This window comes from Protopterus annectens, chromosome 16.part0 (assembly GCF_019279795.1).
Source record: "Protopterus annectens isolate FY-2018-M chromosome 16.part0, PAN1.0, whole genome shotgun sequence".
NCBI lineage: Eukaryota > Metazoa > Chordata > Ceratodontiformes > Protopteridae > Protopterus > Protopterus annectens.
The window spans coordinates 549,729,503-549,750,908 of record NC_056750.1 but is presented as its reverse complement, the minus strand read 5'-3'; the positions used below and the strand labels follow the sequence as shown (position 1 = coordinate 549,750,908).

Genomic DNA, 21,406 nt, shown 5'->3' with positions numbered 1-21,406 from the left:
ATCTTTAGAAAGATGGGGCAAAAAAGTGTACACTTCTGCTACTTTATCTGTTAGGGCTTTAAACTGTCAATTTCATATGCTGAAATACCAGCAATGTCTTCTGCCTGTTTTGAAACAAAAGCTTACTTCCATTTCTGCCTGTGCAGATGATAAGGAATTACATGACTTAATGCATGCCACTGAAGAAGTTGGGAAGCATGGCTTACACTGTGGATTTGATGCCTTGGAGGCTTCTTATAGGGCTGCTGCCTCTGGTACAGTCACTAGAAGGCATGCTTGGTTAAAGGAACAAAACTTGCCAGATCAAGTAAAAGCTAAGTTATTGGATGCTCCTGTTGAGCATAATGTTTTGTTTGGACCTAAGGCTGAAGAGGTGATAAAGAAGATGGAGAACAAGGCAAAATCCATGCAAACAGCCACCCAGATTTAGTAGGAATTGGCCTTCAAAAAATTGGTCCTTTCCCAATTCAGACAGGCCTCAGGGGGGTAGATACAGACGCTCCCGAGGAAGGCCTCAAACGCAAGCCTCTTATAGACCAAGACAGTGGACTGCTTCCACCCCTAGGGGAGGAGAGGACAGGTCGCAAGCTCATAGAAAACAGGCTCAATGAACTCCCTCTGTTGGGCTGCAGGAACTTCTTGCCTGGAAGCCCCTCTCGGAGGAAAACTTTCTCTTTTTCACCTAAATTGGACTCATATAACCCAAGACAAGTGGGTTCTGGATGTGATTTCAAGAGGTTACAAATTCCACTTTCATACCCTCCCAAGACCAAGCGGATGGCCGGATCTTCCAAAACATCAATGGGTAGAGGCCTTAAACCAGGTGGAGGCTCTCTTGGCTATGAAAGCCATAGAACTGGTTCCACATTCAGAGATGGGACAAGGTTTTTACTCGAGGCTGTTTCTAGTCCCCAGAAAGCAAAATTCATGGAGACCCATTCTGGATCTGTCAGTCTTGAACACTTTTCTAGAGATACCAAGATTCAAGATGCTTACTCTCCAGCAGCTTCTTCCAATGCTGACCAAAAATGCATGGATGGTAACTTTGGATTTAAAGGAGGCATATTTACACATTCCCATCAGGCAGGAATGCAGAAAATACCTCAGGTTCAGGGCCGGATCGAGCCATTATCAATTCTTGGCGCTGCCCTTTGGATTGTCTACTGCGCCCAGGGTCTTCACCAAATGCCTGGCTCCTGTAGTAGCTTATTGCAGACTCAAGGAAATTCAAATTTACCCTTATCTTGGACGATTGTCTAATTCAGGCAGACAGCAAGGATGTCTTACTCCAGCATCTAGAATTTGTTCAGAACCTTCTAAAGTTCCTGGGATTCTCTGTAAACATAAAAAAGTTAAATTTGACACCCTCACAACAGATAACTTTTCTGGGTGCTCCTCTAAACACCACAACCCAGATGGCATTTCTGACATCCGAAAAACAATTACAGCTGGCTTCAACTTTCAAAACCTTGGCAACTTTAACTCAGATTTCTGCAAGGAAATTCCTGCAGGCTTTGGGTCACATGACCTCCTGCATCCTTCTCGTACTATATGCAAGACTACATATGAGGAAAATTCAGTGGTACCTAAAAAGTGTATGGTTTCAGCATTGCCACAGTTTAGACATACAGATCACCGTCCTGCCTTGTCTCCAAAAGGAATTCCTTTGGAGGTCCAAGGCATGTACTCTAAACATGGAAAAACCCTTCAGTCTGCCTCCAGCCACTCAGATGCTAACCACGGATGCTTCAGATTATGCATGGGGAGCCCACTTTCAGGGCAACTGTCTGCAGGGCCTTTGGACAAAGGATCAGAAGCTCCTGCATATCAATTTAAAGGAAATGTTAGCCATACAGAATGCTCTATTGGCCTTCAGGAATCTTCTACAACCTGGACAGCTACTAATACGGACAGACAACACCACAGTTATGTGGTACATAAACAAGCAAGGGGGATCTCATTCCTATCCCCTTTGCAGACTAGCCATGAATCTATGGAACACAGCTCTAGCTTGCAAACTGGATCTTCAAGCTCAATTTCTACCAGGGAAGCAAAACTTCCTGGCAGACAGTCTGAGCAGAAACCTGTCGGATCCACACGAATGGATGCTGGGCACCAACATATTCAGGATGATTACAGCAGTCTGGGGATGTCCTCACATAGACCTCTTTGCATCTATCATTCAGTTGGAGAAACCTCTCGGGGTATGCCTTCCCGCCTCTTCCTCTTCTTCCACTGGTGTTATTAAAGATCAAACAGGACAAGCCCAAGATGATAATTTTGCTGTCCCCAAATTGGCCTCGACAATTTTGGTACCCAACTCTGAAAAATCTTTGTCTGGAGCCCCCTTGGATATTACCACAGACTCCGAACCAGGGTCAGGTTCTGCACTCCCATATCAAAACTCTCAGCCTGGCGGCCTGGTTAATCCAGGGTCTTTGATTCATTCTCTCCTACCCAAGCAGGTTATGGATGTCATTTTAGAAGCCAGACGTCCTAGCACTAGAAAATTTTATGCAGGGAAATGGAAAAGATTTTGCTCCTGGATGCAGGCTCAGGATTCAGATCCTCTTATTCCTAACATTCCTCTGATTTTACTTTACCTGACAGACCTCTTACATAAGGGTCTCTCTTTCTCTTCCATAAAGATCCATGCTTCTGCTATTTCTGCTCATTATAATACAGACCCTCCTATCTTTTCCCATCAGCTCATGAGACAGTTTCTCAGAGGAGCTAAGAACTTAAGGCCCCCTAGATCTCCTCCCATTCCTGCTTGGGATCTCAACTATGTTTTGGAAACACTCACCTTACCTCCATTTGAGCCTGCTGCCACTTCTGACATCAAGTTTTTATCTTGGAAGACAGCAATTCTGTTAGCTCTGACCTCTGCCAGGAGAGTTTCGGAGATGCAAGCTCTCATGGCTGTAGAACCCTATATTATTTTTCATTAAGACAGGGTGTCTTTAAGGACTAATCCTACTTTCATGCCTAAGGTGGTTTCCAAAGTGGCTTTAAATCAAACTATTCACTTGCCAACTTTTTTCTCCAGTCCTCAAAATAAGGGGGAAAGGATCTTGCATTCCTTGGATGTACACAGACAACTACGTTTTTACCTGGACAGAACCAAGGACATCAGGAAATCAGAGCAACTGTTTGTTTCTTATGCTTCAAGTTCCCAAGGTAAAGCCATTTCAACACAGACCATTTCCAAATGGATTGCTCATGGAATCAGATTTTGTTATTCACACCATGGAAAGCAAATCCCAGGAAGTATAAGGACTCACTCTACCAGACCTGCTGCCACTTCAGCTGCCTTCCTCAGGGGAGTTCCTACCAAAGACATTTTGGAAGCTGCAACTTGGAGTTCAGTGCATACTTTTTCCAAGCACTACAATCTACCTCTCTACTCTAAGTCTAGGGCAGGCTTTGCTTCTGCTGTCTTGCAGGGCCTTTTAGCCGCCCCCTCTTCTTTATGACCACCCCCCTTTTACTCTGCTTTGGGATTCAACCCTACAGTCATGACTGCAACAGTGAAACACGATGAACATAGTACAGTTGTGTACACTTACCATAAATGTAGATGTTCGAGTGTCTTCACTGTTGCAGTCTGGGTTTCCCTCCCTCCTGTCACCTCTTATTTTTTCTTTTGTGTGGTTCCCTTCTTCACCCTTCTTTTGAGGTGTATTTGCAAGGGGTATGGGATCTTACTCAATTTGAAGCACCTGACATCTGGGGCAAGAAAAACTGGAGAACATGGCGTCGGTTGTCAGCTTTGTACTCCTGGCGCTCTGACGTCAGGGATCATGACTGAACAGCTGACGCCGGACCCAGACTTTGGGATTCTGGCCGACCGAGGACTGCCTGCCGGCAAGGGAGAACCCTACAGTCATGACAGCTACAGTGAAGACACTCGAACATCTACATTTATGGTAAGTGTACACAACTCTACTTTCCAGTGCTGGTATGCCTGCCTTGTCCCAAGGCCTTAACTCTCATTACTTTTTTTCTGAGTCCTCCTTCTTCTGGATTCAGTCAGAGCCAGAGAATTTCTGTGGGTTGTAGGTTACATGGCTTCCACACCATTCCTATGCCCCCTCTAGCCAAGCTCCACATGAGAAAGCTTCAGTGGTTTCTAAAGTCAGTTTGGCTTCAACATTTTCATCCTCTAGATTTTCTGTTTTCTATTCTTCCGTGCCTCAAGCGGGAACTTCATTTGTGGATTCATCAGTTAGTAGTAGAAAGGACCAGCACTAAGGTAAACCTTCACTGAGACAAGCAAAAGTACAGTGAAAGGAAACACCTGACACATAGAAATAAAATCCAAACAGACTTTAATAAATTCAAATCACAAGGTCATAAAGCATTGCTACATGCAATGCTAGCCACATTATCTACCTTGCTACCTGCGTAGAATGTACTGCATTTTATGTTGGTAATCCCACGTAGATTGAAGGATGGAATTACTGAGCATAAATCAGACATCAGGAGGAAGGTGAACACAAATGCACTAGCAGAACATCTTGAGGATGCTGGCTCTAAGCATAGATTTAAATTCTGTGTTAAGAATGTTAAATATCCAAAGATTAGAGGTGGTGATATTAATAATGCTCTAGAGATGAGCGAGTATGAATGGATAACACTACTTCAGGAAGATGTTAAACCTGGAGCTAATGCTAATATAAGTATTAAACCAGTATTGAAAAAAGAAACAAATGGTTATAAAAAATAGCCAGAATGAATTTTTAGATTTTTATCTACATATGTTTTTTGCATTTTTATATTATGTATTCTTTATGCTGTACATTAATACTCTAAATTTTTAAGGCTTTACCTTTAGGAAGAAATTTCTAGTTTAATGAGCTATGTCATGTGATTTTATCCCACAAGTGTACAAAGTCACAAAAGGCAGGAAACGGCTGTAAAATCCAGAAATCCACTTTAATATGCAGAGGTATGAGCGCTTTCAGCCCAGAAGTGCTTAAACAGGAACTTCATCAGATGCAAAGTTAAAACATTAAAAGAAATATTAAGTAGACCAGGAAACAGTGACATCACTTCCTCTATCATATTTAAAAAGACATTACATTGCATTCTAAAAACAACTTCTTGTAAGAATTCTAAAAGTGAAAGATATTGCAGGCAGAAATAACAGAAGTCCATAAGAAAACATGACAAAAGGACATTAATCTACACCCCTACATATCATAGCACCAAACATGCCACAAAATTATCTAGCATGTGTGAATACAGTATCATCATTTTTTTTAATGAAAAAACTGTAAGAAACCTCTGCCGAAATAATGTCGTTGAAGTGAAAATCCATATAATACTGTATATAAATATATAAAGTGTATAAAATATATATATATATATATATATATATATATATATATATATATATATATATATATATATAAATATATATATAAAATGCATATAAGATAATAAATAAGAATTCATACAATAGTTAAAGGTGTGTTAAACTGACATACAATCAATTCATAAAAATAAACTAGCTACCTGTTTAGTGCTTTTAATTTCAACAAGCTACTAATAGATGTACTATCATTTAGGTCTGGCCAATTTAAGGCATCAAGCCGTAATTGCCAGACTAATTCAGCCTTTTCTAATAAGTAAGGGCATGCAGCTCCTCTCTCCATAGGTTTCTGAACTTCCAAAATGATAAATTTAAAACAATGTCCACTATTCCCCTTAATATGTTTAGCTAATGCATTAATATCACACTCATCCCTTATACTTCTAATGTGCTCACCGATCCTGTTTTTAAGCTTGTGTTCTGTCTTCCCGACATAGATACAGGAGTAGATAGAGCAGATTGCACAGTAAATAATTTGTTCAGTAAGTCAACAGCATCTCCCTGGTATCTTAACTCTGATGTTGTTAATAACATATTCACTCACTTCCAAAATATAAGGGCAAAATTTACAAGCTCCACATTTATACATATAACCACTCACCAGTGGGATGCCAGTGTGTTCATATAAGTTCTTCAAATTAGAACCCTTTCTAAAAATGCAGACTGTTTTTTCACCCAAGGTATTAATAAATTCTTTTTCACCCCTTAACAGGTTTCAGTTTTTAAACAAAATCTCCTTAACCAGCAGAGGATCAAATGAAAAACTTGTAGAGAAACTACATTGGTAATAAGAAGAAACAGGGTTAGACTGCAAACCTGTAGAATGTTCACCCTCAGTATGGCCAGACGTCCTGGGGGTGAAATTAAGTGAATTGTTACAACAATGCTCTGTGGTCTCAACCAATAAGGAGATTCAGGATAAGCTCCAGTGGTCATTTGTCCTCCCAAAATGGGTGAAAATGCCCATCACATCTTTTGTTCATAACCTCATTCATAATGTTGTTAATCAACCTGAAGGGGTACCCTGTCCTAGAAAACATCATACGTTTTATACATTTGACAACAAAGGCTTCCCATAAAGTAACCATGCTTGCGGCATGGACAAATTGTCCTTTAATAACCGCACGCTTCTGTGAAAAAGGATGGCAGCTGTCAAAGTGAAGGAAGCTATTGGAGTAAGTTTCCTTATGGGAGATCTCAGCTACAAATCTCTGATGTTCCAAATCCTTGATCAGGAGAATATCTAAATAAGCCATGTCATTTACTTTAGTACTGTAGGTGAATTTAAGGAATAATGTTGTTGTGTTGAGGTACTCCAGGAATGGGGTTTCCTGCCTTTTGTGACTTTGTACACTTGTGGGACTGTTGTGCTTTTTGTTTTGCTGGTCATGTGATTTTATACTGACTGTATTTAAATTAGGCTGAAAAATCTCTTTCTTTACACACTGAAGAAGGATGCAATTCTGAAAGCTTTGTGACCTTGGGATGTGGATTTATTAAAGTTTTAAAATCTGTTTAGAATTTATTTCTGCATATCAGGTTTCTCCTTTCCCTGCACTTTTGCTTCTATTTGGATTCATCAGTTATCCATCAACTCAATCCAGGGCTTCCTTTTCAACCTTCAATCCCCTTTCAGGAACTTTTCACTGATGCCTTGGAAGTGAGATGGGGGACCTCCATTGACCCTATGAAGGTATAGGGCCTTTGGTTGCTTCGACAAAAGAAAGACCACATTAATATCCAAGAGATGAGAGCTCTTCTGTTGACTCTTCAGGCGTTTCATTCTCTTTTTCTTCCAGGGCCTCTCAAGATTCTCACAGACAATACCACATTGAATTGGTATGTCAACAAGCAAGGGGGAACATGGTCTTATCTCCAATGTAAGTTAGTTCTTAAGGTTTGGGGAGCTGACTATCCATTATCCGGTGACCCTCAGGCGGTTTACATTCCCTCAGATCAGAACATAGTGGGAGATTCTCTGAGCAGATCCATAACACTAACCCTTGAGTGGATGCTTCATAGGGATGTGTTTTTGGACCTTGTCCACAAGTGGGGTACTCCTCAAGTAGACCTATTTTTCTCCCCTCTGAACAAAGAACTTCCTCTATTTTGTGCCAGGGTCCCATGCCCTCTTGCCTGGAAGGTGGACACTCTCTCTTTCTTGGAAAAGAATGTTTCTTTATGTATGCCATCTCCTTCCTCTCATTCCAAAAGCTCTGTTTAAGATAAAAAAAAAGATGCTCCCAAAATCTTGCTGGTAACTCTCTTTTGGCCCAGACAGCATTGGTTTCCTCTTCTTTTTCATCTTGCCAAGAGTGGTCATTACAAATTACCTGACAGGGTGGATTTACTCACAGAAGACATGGAATCTCTCTTCCATCCCCACCTGTCCACTCTTCAATGACATTGTGGGTGATAGAGTTTTGATCCCCCAACCAACACCTTTTTTCTGAGCGCATGCTTCTAGTGCTGCAAGAGGCCAGGAAAGCCACTACTAGGAAGTCTTACTTATCCAAATGGAAGAGGTTTTCTGTTTGATGTTTTTCTTATAACCTGGCTTCACTTACTGTGGATGTTCCTTAGGTTCTTTGTTATTTGTGTAAACTGCTCAATGCTGGGTGGCATATTTTTCTGTTAAGGCCCACGTATCAGCTTTCACTGCTTGTCTGTCTTTGACTGTTCCTTTGTCCTCTAGATTTGAAACCGTACAGTTTCTTAAAGGCATCCTTCACATTAGGTATCCCAGGAAGCCTGTCCCTCCTTCCTGGGACCTTAATTTTGTTTTGGAAAAACTGACTCAGACTCTTTTTGAGCCTGCTGCATCAGCTTCCTTACAGCATTGTTTTTGGAATACCATTCATGTGAAGTTGTTCTATCTCGCCGTTCATTCTTACTGATGGGTTCGGAGCCGATCCCTTGGCTCTGAGTCGACCTACTACAATGCTCGAGGTTTTCAAATAGCTCTAGGCCAAGTCCCTATCCCATGATGCACCTAGAGTTACCTTGGATCTAGTTTGCCGCTGCAACAGATCTGAGGTTCTCGCTAGCTCGGGCCAGTAAAAACCTTATTTTTCAATATATTTGAATATTATTGATAACTTTCTTATAAAAAGTAGTTCTAGTTAGTTTATTAAGCTCTTACAGCTTTCTGTGTGTTTCCCTATTCCCTTGGAGTGTTTTTTCTCATATTAATAATTGGCCTCATTTTTCTTATGCCTAGTTTATCTTTACTGTTTAAATAGTGACTTTCTGTCACATTTTTTCTTACAAATAGCTAGTTTTTTAGTGTGTGTTTAGATAGTGATGTTTTGTCACAAATTTAAGAGTATTAGAGTTTGCTTAGTGTGTTTCTACAGTAATTAGCTTTGTTGTTGCATTTAAACTGTGACTTTCTGTCACAGATAAATAGTGTGTGTTTACACAGTTAGCCATAGTTAAGGTTTGTAGCTCTTCTATTTAGCCTGTATTTTAGAAGACTTATTATTATTATTATAGTTTATAGTTGTTGGGTGTGTGTGTATATTTGTCAATGGCTAATGACAAGGACAAACACCCTAAGTCAGGGTTCAAAAAATGCCCTAAATGTGGTCAGAAAATGTCTGTCACTGACAGTCATGTCAATTGTGTTTATTATTTAGGAGCATTACACTTGCAAGAAACCTGCTCCATATGCCATTCCTTTTCTTCTCGGGTTCTCCAAGAGAGAAAGAGGAAACTCATTTATAGGGGTTTATTGAAACCTTCTTTCCAGGAAGCTTTGAGTGACCAGGATGTATCTAGTAAGTCCTCAAAGGCTTCCAAGACTTCTATTAAAAAGTCTGTGACATCGGCTCCACAGGTCTCAGAGCCGACTGTCTTATCTTTTTGGAGCCAGTCCCCGGTTTTGTAACCGGTATCCGAAATTCCAAAATTTCCATTATTTCAGTCGGTACCACCATCGATCCATTCATCTCAGTCTTCTGTTAGCCTTTCAGATTTGGATGTGGATCATGTGATGCAGAAGCTTTTACAGGCACCGGCCTTTGCAAAATGGTTATCGGCTCTGACCCAGGCGGCTTCGGAGCCGAAGACCCTTATGCCAGCTACAACTCTTCCTCCTCCAAGCCATACCCATCCTTCAGAGCCATAGGAGTCGGACTTGTTGATTGTGCAACCTTCGGAGCTGATGCCTGCTCCAGTGTCTTCCGCTTCATTCACTCTGACGTCCTCGGGGCCGATCGAGGACTCTAGGAGCCAACATTCTTTGGTCGGGTCCGGGAAGTATAGTCAAACCGACTTGTTGGTTCTGACTCTGCCTCTTGGGGCTTCGGCTTGGATGAGCTCGGCTCCTACCTCGGGCTCAGAGCCCACTGTCCTTGTGCCGGGGGTATCGACGGTTTCCTCGGATCATTCGGTCCCTTCGCATCGGAGCAGGGGTGCCTTTGAAGCCATGAGGAGAGTCATGTCTCCTAAGATATCCTCAACCTCAGGTCTGGCTTCTTCATCCTCTAAAGTGCCTGTGTCTGCTTCTGCTTCACAGATCCTGGCAAAGGGCAGAGACCCAGAGCCTCAGGAAGCCCCATTGGGTGGCCCATGCTCTTCTGAGACCTAACCAGAAGCTCCCACTAATGAGGTTCCCAGGAAGAGAGTTTGTAAGAGGAAACAGCTAGACTCCCCTCAGGAGTCCCTAACATCTGATACTGACTTGGATGAATCAGAAGGGTCCCCATGGTCCCCCTCTGAGGATATCCCATTTGCAGAGATACATGAAATCCTTAGGCAGAGGGTTGACTGGGACTCCACATACCCTACTGAAGATGAGTCGGTTCTCCTGAAGGCTTTCGGGTCTCAGCCCTCCACCTCTTGGGTGTCTCTGCCCTTCGATAAGCTTATACAGCTGGTCTCACGAAGGGCGTGGGAGTCTCCGGACACCATGGAGCCTGTCCCTAGGAGGCCTAATAAGTTTATATCTGCTCCCCAAGATAAATCCTTTTTGACCAAAGGTGTGCCAGTTGATGCCATGGTGGTGGAAGGAAATGTCAGAAACTTCCTCTTTTATCCATCCTAACAGAGACTCGAAGATCATGGATAGATATGGGAATCGCATGTTTAGTTCAGCGACTTTTGCACTCCGTTTGCTTAACTACTTCACCCATTTCACGAGGCTACAAAGAGATCTCCTTAAAGAGCTGGGAGATACTCTTCAGGGTACAGTAGCTGCAGGAGCTACAAACATAGTTGCCTCCCAGCTTGCTACCCTCAACTCTATTGTTAATACTTCCATGCGCCTCATTTCATATGCAGCTGATGGAATGAGCAGGGCAGCGGGTACAGGAGTTGCTCTTAGGAAGCACTCCTGGATGCGCTTGTGTTCCTTCACGGAGCCCTTCAAGTCATCCTTTGTGAATACCCTTTTGGTGGCTCGTCCCTTTTTGGGCCCAAAGTTAAAGAAACTTTGACCAGGTGTGAGCAGGAGGGAAAGACTGTCTGCCGTCTGAGTCCATTTTTCCACCCCTATCAGACCCTACCCCAAGGGTCAAAGGGGAGGGAAAATGTGGTTCTGGAAAGACCAAGGAGCCTTTTAGGACACACATGGTGAACCCCTCCCCTCCAGGGGCAGAGGCGGGGGCAATAATGGAAGACGCTGCCCTCACTGCAGAGGGGGTCCACAAAACCAGAGTGACAGAGATCACTTCTTTGGGAACCCCTACCAGCGCTCCTGAAAGGAGGCCTGACTGTCCTGCGCTGGAGGCAGTCGTGGGTCAATTATCTTTGTACCCAGACACCTGGCTCAAAATAAACGATGGCTGGGTACAAAGTATCATTTCCAGAGGATACTTTATTCCATCTGCCACACCCCCTCCACCGACAAGAAAAATCCCGGACGTTCTACCAGGTTACAGAGAACAAGCAGCAGTAGAGGTCCAAAAGTTGCTAAGAAAGAGTCATCCAACCAGTCCCAGCAGACCAGACAGGTTCCAGAACTTACTCAAGATTCTTTTTAGCTCCAAAAATGACAGGGGACTGGAGACCTATAATGGACCTCAGCAGACTAAACAGATCTGTCAAGAGAGAGGAGTTTCGGATGGTCACACTTCAGTCGATACTTCCCTTTTTAGGGAAAGACAATTGGATGTGCTCGCTAGATCTACAGGATGCGTACTACCACATGAAAATGGCCAGACCACCTAGGGATCATCTGCGCTTCCGGCTGGGAGCCAATCATTACTAGTTTCGAGCCCTACCCTTTGGTCTCACTACAGCCCCCAGAGTGTTCATCAGTGTATGGCAGTGGTCACGGCTCACCTGAGATGTTTAGCATTCCAGGTGTTTTTGTACCTAGACGATTGGCTCCTCACCGCCACCACCAGGCATCAACTCATTCAAGCCAGGGACTCCACTCTGTCACTCTGCAGCCAGCTGGCCATTACAGTAAACTCAGAAAAATCTGCCTTTTCGCCATCGCAACATAGAGTTTTTATCGGAGCAGAACTGAACACCACCACCACCACCACGCTAAGACTTCCAGTAGAAAGAGTCTTATTACTCTGTCAGCAGGTCCGCATTCTGATATCCAGAAACAAAGCCCCAGCGTCAGAAGTTCTAAAGTTGTTAGGCATGATGGCAGCAATTCTGGCCATACCGCTGGGTCATATGCACATGCGGATACTGCAATGGCTGTTGTTCACTCAGTGGTCTTAACAAGAGCTTCCCATGTCTCACCTGATAATGATCACAAACTCTTGCAAAAAGGATCTTCAGTGCTGGTTGACCTCACTCCATGTCACGATAGGACGTCCCTTGGTTTTACCCTCGCCAGCGGCCACAGTGACCTCTGACGCTTCCGTGATAGGGTGGGGGGGCATTTTCAGGAAGGACAGCCCAAGGCACATGGACCAATCAAGAGGCACATCTGCATATCATTGTCTTAGAGATGAGAGCAGTACTTCCAGGACTCTCTTCCTCTGGGTACGTTGTCAGACAGACAACATGTCAGTGGTCTGGTACTTGAACAAACAAGGAGAAACCAGGTTATATCCCCTTTGTCACGAGGCCCTAAGAGTATGGTAGTGGGATATATCTGTTAGCAACACAAATCCCGGGGAAATCCAAAGTGATAGCAGATAAGCTGAGCAGAGCAATTTTGTTGCCCCTGAGTGGTCCCTCAAGAAAGAAATAACGGACAGGATATTACGCAGGTGGGGCCAGCCTTGCTGAACCTCTTTGCCAGTCACATGAACATAAAATGCTACAGCTACTTTGCCCTGATTCCCCCTCGGGGAGAAGCCCCAAGGGATGCACTCGTACACGATTGGCCTCAGGGTCTCCTCTATGCATTCCCACCAGTTCCCTTGATACCCAAAGTACTACAGAAAGCAAAAGCTCTGGGAAGATCCATCATTCTAATAGCCCTTCATTTGCCTCTTCAGATTTGGTTCCCCTTCCTTCGACTTCATCTTTTGGAGGACCCTTGGATTCTGGACCCAGTTCCGGACCTTCTGACACACTCGTCGGGGGAACTTCATCCCGCTCTGCAGTCCCTGAAGCTGACAGCTTGGCTGCTCCAATTCCCATCATAGCCAGGCTTCATAACCTTTCCAGTGAGACAAAGCAAATTCTCTTATTCTCTCATAAATCCTCTACGAGGAAGCTATACCTTAGCAAATGGAAAAAAATTTCTATATGGACCTCTAAAAACAATATTGATCCTTACCAAGCCCCTATGGCCTCTATACTAGAGTTCTTGACCATGATCTTCAGTAAAGGAGCTGCAGCAGCAACAGTCAGTGTTCAACTTGCTGCCATTTCTAACTTTAATCTTGGATTCGAAGGATTGAATATTATGTCACACAAATTATCCATAGCTTTTCTGAAAGGGACCTTTCATCTCAGACCACCTGTGAAATCTCCCTATTCCCCATGGAATCTAAATTTTATGCTATCCCGCATTATTCTTCCTCCTCCATTTGAACCAGCTTCCTCATGTGACACCAAATTTTTGTCATGGAAGACTATCTTTTTAGTGGCTATTACTTCTGCCCGCAGAGTGTCAGAGCCTCAGGCCTTGTCCATTAAACCTCCTTACTTGATTTTCCTTGCTGACAGAGTCTCACTTAGAACAAACCCCTCTTTTTTGCCTAAGGTTTGCACTGAAACTAATCTTAACCAAATTATTCATTTCCCAGTTTTCTTCCCCAATCTCTCCAACAATCTAGAATACGTGCTGCACAAACTTAGGTTCATAGGTTCATAGGTTCATAGGTTTATACTAGGCTATCTGCCCTAAGGCATTTATAAGCCTAGCCCAAATTTTTGTGGCTTACGCCACCCCTTATATGAAAAAATACTGTGCCCATTAGTTTGTTGTGCCTCTGTCCAGCAGTGACACAGAGATGATTCCCGGGGTAAACCTACGATCTCCCATCCACAGGTCTAGATTTCTCTTGAACAGAGTCAGCGAGGTGCTCTGCCTCACATGGACCGGGATTTTATTCCACAGCATAGGGAGTCTCTGAGTGATAAATCTATCCCTCCAGCACGCCCTATTTATATCCGTGCTAAGGTTTAAGTCGCTTGCCCTAGTGGTTTTGGTGGATTTGGATTTTTGAAGTGGAGCATGTCCATTAATTCCGGGTTGGACATGGCCTTGTATGTCAGGCACATGTCACCTCTGAGCAGACGGTATGCGATTGAATAGAGCTGGAGTTTCTTCAATCTGGCAGCATATGACAGATTTTGGAGTCCTTTATCCTTTTGGTGAGGAACTTTTGGGGTCTCTCCAATTGCTGCAGATGTCGGGTGAGATACATCCCGAATGGGGCATTGTACTCGATCATTGGTCTGATAAGTGAAGAGTACAGGGAACAATGACCTCACTAGATCTGGATGTGAATCCTTCATGATCAGGTGGGCAATGTAGAAGGTCTTTCTAACCACTTTAGCAATGTGAGTGTCAAAAGAAAGGCCACTGTCAACCTGGGTCCCCAGGTCCCTGATAACCTCTTCTGTGCTTAGTGGATTGCCACCTATATGGTAGCTTGGGGTTACCTTGTTTTTCCCGAAGGGTATGACTATACATTTCTTGGCGTTTAACTTCAGGCCATGGCTCTGGCACCAGCTATCTGTTTCTGTGAGTCCCTTCTGAAGGATATCCATGTCCAATGCACTTTCCACTATGGCGCCCAGTTTGCAGTCGCCTGCAAACTTTGTCAGCCAAAGTCCTCCCATGCTGGCCTGTACTTCTGAGAAGTAGATGCCAAACAATAGGGGGCCAAGGACCGAGCCCTGTGGGACACCACTTGTGACTGGCTTGGAGTCTGACACAGCGCCAGCAACTCTAACCCTGTGGGTTCTGTCCTTAAGCCAGTTTGCAACCCATCTTGTGACATATGGGTTTACATTTAAGCTGGTAAGTTTTTCTACAATACCCGAGTGGGGTATTGTGTCGAAAGCCTTTGCAAGGTCAAGGTAGGCTGTATGGACTGCCTTTCCTCATCAATGGCCTTGGTGACTGTTTCGAAGAAGTCGACCAAGTTCCAAAGGCATGATCTTCCCTTGACAAAGCCAAACTGGGTCGGGTCCAATGTCTGCAAGTCCCCTATATCTTTGTTTATGAGCTCCATTATGATCCTCTCCATAGCTTTGCAGACTAGACTTGTTAAGCTTATGGGGTGGTAATTACCAGGGTCCGTGAGGCGCCGCCTTTGTGGAGTGGGACCACAGTTGCCATCGCCACTCCTTGGGCACGTATCCTGTGGTAAGGCTGAGATTAAACAGCTGCCTTATGTGCGGGGTTAATTCCTCATTTAGCTCGTGTAGCACACAGCCGGGGACACCATCCGGTCCCATTGATGCTGTGTTTTTGCTTTAGAGAGAGCAGCTTTCACCTGCGCATTTGAGATGTCTGGGAGGCTACACTCGGCTGGGATAGTTATCTCTCCTTTGGGGGGGGGGGGTGAAGTTTGCACTGAACCTGTCTGCCAGTATGTTGGCAATGTCTGTGGGTTCAGTGATTTTTGTATCATTTTGGACTAATTCTGAGCATATCTGGGAGTTTCCACCCAGGTTCCTAACATAGCTGAAAAAGGCCTTATGATTGTCCTTTGAATCCATGGCAATTTTTCTCTCAAAATTGGCCTTAGTTGATTTTATGAGTGCTCGTAATTTTTACTAATAATGATCAGGGGTGACTTCCCTTTTATGGATTTTGTTCTATCATGTAATAGCTTTCTCCTCTTATTGTAAAGTTTGTTAATGGCTGGGGTCCACCAGACTGGACGTTTGCCCTTTGTGGAAAGAGTCTTGGCTTTATTTGGGATTGCCTGATCCATGCAGTCCTGGAGGTGTTCATAGAAGGCATTTGTAAGGGCTTCCATAGCTTGGGTTGTGGTTTCCTCTGGCTCAGGGGCCTTGAAGGATACCACACCAGTCTTGAGTAGTGTGAAGTTTGCTTTAGAGAAGTTCTTCACTATGGTCTTTTTTGTTTGGGGTGGGGCGGGACGTGGATCTCCAGTGAGATTAGTTTATGATCAGATCTCACCAATGAGGGATATACTTGCGGTGTGGAGCATTTTGTCCCCATGTTTGTGACAATGAGATCTAGTATATTTTCTCCTCTCGTGGGAACAGTGACTAGCTGTTCCATGGCATTTGAATTTATGAACTCCAGGAACCATTGGGCTAGAAAGTTAGGGCTTGAGTAATGTTCCCAGTCTATATTCGGGTAGTTGAAGTCACCCAATATGATGGTGTTTGGAGATACATTTATACCCTCCAGTGTCTTCAGGAAGGCTGTGTGGGGTTCCTGAGTTTGAGAGGGTGGCCTGTAGCATACTACAATTTGTAGAGCAGTTTTGCCTATGGTTAGTTGCACCTGGATGGTTTCGAGCTTTGTGCGTTGCCACCAACCTGGAGGTGTGGGTATCCTTTATGAATATGGATACACCCCTCCTTTTGTGGTGTGGTCCGGGTTTTGGGGCGGAACGCATGATATGAGGTAAAACCTAATAGTGCCGGGTGCTCTCAGGAGCCTTGAACCAGGTTTCAGTTACAGCACAGACATCGATGTTCTCCATACTGAGAAGGGCCTCGAGTGCGTGCATTTTGAGATTTAGACTTCTGGCATTGAGCAGCATTACCCTCAGTTTCTTCCCATTTTTGTTTTCTAGGGTGGTAGGTTTAGAATTTGGGCCTTGCCTAAACAAGGCACTATGGGGTGGCAAGAGCCTTAGCCAATTTCTGGAAACCCAGGGGTGACAGGTGCAAGCCGTCCCTTGAAGCAGCGTGGCTTGTCAAGCATGTCATCCCAGGCAGACAGACACTGGATCCCCTTTGAATGACACCAGACATTAAGCCAATTGTTAAAGCTGATCATCTTGTCTCTATATTGTGGCATCATTCTTGGTGAAGGAAGGATACTGCTCAGGGTTAGGGTCATACCTGCCTGGGCTACATAATCAGAGAGCTCCTCTATGTCTCTTTTCATGTAGTTCAGGGAGGTACGTCTCAGGTCGTTCACACCAGCATGGACAATGACTGTGTCATATTTGTACTTGCAGTGGAGTGACCCGAGTGCTTGTGTTATGTGGCGGATTCTAGCGCCCGATAGGCAGCTTACTGTGACCCTTTCCTTGTTCAGCCTGGTGAGTGGGACGTCAGTGTGTCTGACTATGGAGTCACCTATGACAAGTATGTTTGATGTTGTATTTGGCCTTAAGGGCTGTGACTGCTTTGCACACTGCTTTTGTGGTTTATGTGTTGCTTGTGGGGTGTCTTGAGGTAGCAGTTGTTTGGGTGTCTGCTTTGGAGGCCTCTGCTGTTTAGGTAAATTTTTACTCAGAGCCTCCGAGTATGTCTTTGTGTGTTTATGTGTTTGATTCAGTGGAGTGGTAGCATTATGTGAGGCTGGTTTTGTGGTGTGTGTAGTTGCCTTCTCCTCCTGTCTGGTCTTGCCAGTCCTGAGTTGAGAGAGCTCAGCCTCCAGTTTGGCTAAATAGCTGCATCTCTCAAGTATTTGTGTTATGTGGGAGGAGGAGAGGGTTGTCTGTGTACATGAGGCAGTTATAACATTGCCTCAAGATTCCCAGATTCACCAGCTGGACCGGAGAGGAGATTGACAACTGACCTTTGGACATGCTAGAATAATATTGGGAAATCCTTAATTGAAAACAAGGGCCAGTGGGGAGTGAGGGTGTAGTGCTTTTAATTTTTAGTGCTGACTTATATAATTGCTTTAGTGAGCAAGTGCCAGGTAACTTGAGTGCAATGTGCTACAAGTAACTAAATGCAAAAACGACAAACAGTAACTTTCTTTCAAGTGAAACAAGGAAATAAGTACAGTAAGCAATGCAGATATCACTAGTGATCCACAGAAGCGCTGAGAAGTTGCGTATTAGGTGGAATTAGCTTCCAGGGAAATAACAAGCAAACAAACAACAAGCATATAAACAAAGCTAGATTCAGCAGGCCTGGATCTAGTCTATGCTAGAGCAAACAAGGTGAACCAATTTCAGTAAGATACAGTTCAAATATTCAGGCACTATAAACCTTTAACCAGAAATTCCCAGCTCAGAAGGGCAGAGTCCAGCCTCTTCTCCCACAAGAGTGCAGACCACGAACCTTCTTAATGTAAAATAACTGGCCTGAAGCCCAAGTGCCTAAACTTGATGTTCACAGACAGCTCAGATTTTATTTGAATAGAACAAAAGATTTCAGGAAATCGGATCAGCTTTTTGTTTCCTTTTCAGACTCCAGGAAAGGTATGCCAGTGGCTAAAACAACTCTGTCTAATGGTTATCTGATTGTATCACCTTTGCTTATTCAGCTGCCAATATGCCCTTACAGCATAAAATTAAAGCTCACTCAACCAGAGCAGTTTCTACAGCTTCTGCTTTTTCTGCCAGACTTCCTATTGATAACATTTGTGCAGCAGCCACTTGGTCAAAACGTCATACTTTATCACTGATTACAAAGTTGACAGGGCCTCCTTTGGATCCACTGTCCTGAAAAATATACTCCCGTGAGCCACCCGTGATTTATGGTGCTTCGGACGCTACCCGTCAGTAAGAATGAACGGCAAGATAGAACAACTTCACATAATGAAGTTATGTACTTATCATAATGTTCCATGTGAGTTGTTCATCTCGCCTTCATTCTTAGGTCCTTCCCTCTTACCCCCTCCTGGGCTTTTAGAAGACCGAGATGCTAGATCCTTCTTGGTCACTCAACCCTTCTATACTTTCTCTTATGGAGTTATAGAATGACATATGGTATTATTTTACACAGCAAACAAGATCTGAGGTAACTCTAGGTGCATCATGGGATAGGGACTTGGCCTCGAGCTATTTGAAAACCTCGAGCTTTGTAGTAGGCCAACTCGGAGCCGAGGGATCGGCTCCAAACCCATCAGTAAGACTCAACTTGGAGGTTCTTGGAGCCATCCTTTCCTCTCAAGGAATCTGCACTATACAGCTACTCTCCAGTGTTGGTCTTGCTGCCAAGCCAAGCTGGACTAGAGACCAATCCTTTCTGGGTACCATGGCTCCCATAGGAAGTGTTTCTGGTTTTGTCTCAAGCTCCACCTTTGAGGCTTTTGAGAGGAAATGCTGTCTCATTCTAGGGAGCAGAAATCCCCCTCTGACGTGGATCCATCCCCCCTCACAGGATTTCCGTGAGTCCTGATCCTGCTCTTTCTGTCCCATTGGAACATCCAGCCTCTAAACGTCTTAAGTCAATCCACATAGAGGGCCCTCAGTCATCTTCTGAGTTATCCACGGAGCATCACACTGAAGGGGTTTCATCAAGCACGTGAAAAGGAGGCACATTGGCTCCCCACAAGAGTCCCTAACTGAAGATACTGACATTTGATGTGCGGGAGGGGTCCACCCAGATGTCACCTTGAGGACATCTCATTTGGTGAAATACTAGAACTACTCAGATAGAAAGGGGAGTTCGTCCTTAGAAGCTCCATCCCAAAAGGAGTCATTATTTTTCAAGGCTTTTGGAACTGGCCCATCTACTTCTTTAGTGGTCTGACTCGCTGACAAGATGGTAGATTTAATCTATAAGCAGGTATGAAAGGAACTGGATGTGGTTGAGCCAATCCTTTACAAGCCTGACAAATTTGGGGTTTCACCAAAAGACCAGGAGCAAGGCACTTGCTGTTGATTCTATGGTGGTGGCAGCTTCCACCAAAAAGGAACTGTCTGAAGAGAGTTCCATTGTCCATCCCTCTAACAGGGAGTCTAAGGCATTGGACAGGATTGGGAGGCAGGTCTGTGTATCAGCGACTTTCACTGTCAGGGCACTGAATTATCTGGCATGTGTTATAGAGGGATCTGACCAAGGAGTTCACATGCTGTCTGTTGGGTCCTTTTCTGATGAGGATAGGGAATCTGTTGACTCACAGTTGGCCACCCTTCAGTCATGGTGTAATGTCTTGATTTACCTCAGCTCCAGTGTGATAGAAGATCTTTTTAGAGCTGTGGGCACTGGCATAACCTTTAGGAGATATGCCTGGAAGCGCCTCTGTAATTATGTGGAGCACTTTAAGACATCCTTCGTTAACAGTCTTATGTTGGATAGACACTTTTCAGTCCAAAAGTTAGCAATGATGTCCAGGAGTGAGCAAGATGGTAAAGACCCTGTCTGCCATAGGAATGCAGTTTTCTATCCCTCCAGAAGACCTTTTCTAGAATCCAGAAGGAGAGGGAAAAACTATGGTTCTGTAAGCCATAAGGGTTTAGTCCTGGTACTCCTGTCTAGAGACGCACTTCTCCAAACTAGAGAGGGGAACTCTAATGGTGGATATTACCGGTCTGGAAGAGGTGGCATACTACAAAACTATAACTTTCAGGATCCTTTCTTAGATAGGCCTTATCAGTGTTCCTGAACATTTACCAACTGTCGCACTCTGGATGCAGTCGGGGGGAGGGTGTTTATCCCTGCACCCCATAGCCTCGACTTCCATCACTTCGGATGCTTGGGTGCAGAGGATTACAATCAGAGTCTACTCCACCGCGTTTCTCTCCCCTCCACCATACTTAAACTTCTTGATGTTCCTTCCTGCCTAAGGGAACAGCATCATTAGACATTAAACAAAGCAAAAACCTGCTATAAACATTATAGTGCATAGTTTCATAGGTTGATACTAAGCTATCGGCCCTAGGGCCTATACAAGCCTAACAATAACAATTCCCTGGCTATTTCTTCCCACAATATTTACTTTCCTGGACCCCTGTCTAGCAGGGCGACTGACGTGATCCCTGGAGTAAATTTCCTATCTCCCAATCTCTCCAATCGTTAAGGTTTTTTTTGAAGAGGGCCAAAGAGGCACTCTGCTTGACATGTATGGGCAGTCTATTCCAGAGTCTGGGGAGTCTCTGGGTCAGGAACCTATCCCTCCAGCATGTTTTATTCATTGTAATGACAAGGTTTAAATCCCTGGAGCGTGTGTCTCTGAGGGATTGGGATTTCTTTACGTGTAGCATGTCCAACAGCTCTGGGTTTGACATGGCCTTGTATATTAAGCAGAGATCGCCTCTGAGTAAACGATATGCAACAGAGTATAACTGGAGTTTTTTTAGACGGTCAGCATAGGGCATCTGCTTTAGGCCTGTGATTCTTTTAGTGAGGTATTTCTGCGGCCTTTCCAGTTGTTGCAGATGTCTTGAGAGGTACATACCAAACGGGGCATTGTATTCTATAATGGGTCTAATGGGGGATGAGTACAGTGCGACAATGACCTCTTTTTTTTTTTTTCTGGATGAAAAGCCCTTAAGTGATGAGGTGTGCCACATAGAAGGATTTCCTTTTTTTCACTAAATATTTTTTTATTATTTCAAATAAGATGTCTTAAACATTACGTGAAATAAAGATAAATAACATATTTACAATTCCAAAACATTACTAACTTCAAACCATTATATAACTATTTACATTGGTGTCTATGCAAATAACATTGAAATTCTATATTGTATAAAGTTAGAAACATAAAATGATACATCTTCTTCGATCTTTTCAAGTATTTCCAGTACTTTCATCCAAGAGTAA

At 43.9% G+C, this 21,406-nt stretch overlaps 1 protein-coding gene across 5 annotated transcripts in view; it reads left to right on the top strand.

Annotated features, from left to right (window-relative positions):
- The window catches only part of USP20 (ubiquitin specific peptidase 20), a 5,014,215-nt gene that overhangs the window by 3,317,198 nt on the left and 1,675,611 nt on the right, over positions 1-21,406 (top strand). The window lies entirely within an intron of this gene.